Source organism: Aethalodelphis obliquidens, unplaced genomic scaffold (genome assembly GCF_003676395.1).
Source record: "Aethalodelphis obliquidens isolate GAN/ISIS:26980383/991018 unplaced genomic scaffold, ASM367639v1 scaffold28, whole genome shotgun sequence".
In the NCBI taxonomy this organism is placed as follows: Eukaryota; Metazoa; Chordata; class Mammalia; order Artiodactyla; family Delphinidae; genus Aethalodelphis; species Aethalodelphis obliquidens.
The window spans coordinates 23846789-23848687 of record NW_020837972.1 but is presented as its reverse complement, the minus strand read 5'-3'; positions in this window follow the sequence as shown (position 1 = coordinate 23848687).

The window sequence follows — 1899 nt, the reverse complement described above, 5'->3', positions numbered from 1 at the left end:
AAAAAAAAAAAAAAAAAAAAAAAAAGTGAATCGTAAATTCAGAAACCCCAAACGGGTGGGCAGTGGGGGCCCCACTGTTGGCTGTGGAGCCTGGTTTAAATTTGTTCTCGTTATCTCAGTTTACATTTTGGATTTTCGTTTTAATTTTACACTTTGACATTTCCTACAATTTTCACTGTGTGTATGTTTGTGCACTGCGCCTGGGTTTCTGGAAGGAAGGAAAGAAGACTAAGTAACTGACGTCTGTCTGTCTGGGTTTGTTGGCCCCTGGGTACTGCCCACCAGGCGCATCCAGGCCCAGTGACTGCAAGAAACCTGACTCGGCTTGGAAGGGGATGGAGCCCGTCAGCCCCCAGATGGAGATCAAATCAAATTAGGGCCGAGTTGGGGAGGAGGAGGGCTAACGGCGCTTCCTGGAAGCAGAGCCGGAGAAGTCCCAGGGGAGCACGGAGGAACGAGGAGGTGGGGCTGCGTGTCTCGCCCCCCCACCCCCACCCCACTGTGCTCCCTGCAGCGGGGCCGGGGGTGCCAGCGGAGGCCAGCTTAGGGGCTGGGGGCATCTGGGGCGGTGGAGGTCCTAGGGTCACTCTCATGCTTGGGGATGGGAAACCTGAGCCCCTGGCCCTGGTTCTTGAGCTGCAGCCCAGCTCCAACTGGAAAAGCTGGTTTCTCTAAAACTAGAGCTGGATGTCACAGGCATTTGAGTGACCCCGGGAGCTGACGAGCATAGGAGAATCTGCAGGGGGGCTGGGTGGGGGCTTCTCAAGGGTTTGTGGCTCCAGTGAGTGGTGCTGGTCTCGTTGGCAGGTGGGGAGGCCAGCTCTGACTTTGGGAGTGACGGGGTCACAGGTGAAAGGATCTGTGGGAGGGACTATGCCTCCTCAGGTCTGTGCACCATCATACCCGTTGCTGGGGAAACCACCGTCCAACCAGGTCGTGGTGTCTTCAGAGCAGGGCCTGGCCAGGCAGAGCTGCTAAGTGGAATGACCACTGTAGCATCCAAGGCCGTAACCAGATTACTGGTAGGCCTGATCCAGCTAGTGCCGGCTTCCCACACTCCTCCAACCTCGTTCTGCCCTGTCCACCCCTGTTCCCCAGCACCGAATTCCTTCCTCCACCCCAATCCCCATTTGAAATAGAGCCGCAGGGCCTGGGCGGGCATTTTGGTGTGAGCCTAAGCTTTCGTTTTCCTTGGGTACAACTCTCATCGCCTCCCTCCTGGCTTTCTTCCTCCTTGAGAGGTTTGGGGTCTAGGAGGAGCCTTTTCCTGTATTTTGAGGTTTGGGGCCCGGGATGAGCCCTGCAGGAAGCTGGTAAGTGCACTGCCTGAAGGACATGCTGGGATGAGTCTAGGGGTCCTTGTGCGCTCTCAGCCTGTGTGTCCCCCACCTCCACTGGCCCCCAGGTCAGACATGACTGTAGCCTGGCTGGACGTGGGGGCAGCAGACACATCCACACACTCTGCACGCAGGCTGGCTAGAGGGGCGATACGGAGGGCCAAGCACACCAAAAGAGAGACCCCGTGCGCAAAGACCTGCCATTGCATGTTTGTCTTTTTAAGAGCCTGAACATGCTTTTCCCCGAAGACGAGGCCAGGAGGGTCTGGTCACAGCTTTATTGGATTCTGGATGTGTGATTTCCTGGCTATGAGGTGAGTGAAGGGTCGGGGTGGGGGTGGGGGGTGGGGGGGAGGAGCAAAGAGCCTGGGAGGAGAACAGCTAGGGAGAAGGTGGAGGTGGGGACTTGCCCCCTACAGGCCCCTGGGCAGCTGGGGGACAAGATGGACAGGCCGGGATCAGGTGCCGTCCCCTTCATGTCATCCCACTGCCTGGTTGCACGGGGCCCTTTGGCTGCTGGTTTTGCTGCGACGCAGTGTTGAGGTGTGTGGGCAGGGCCCAG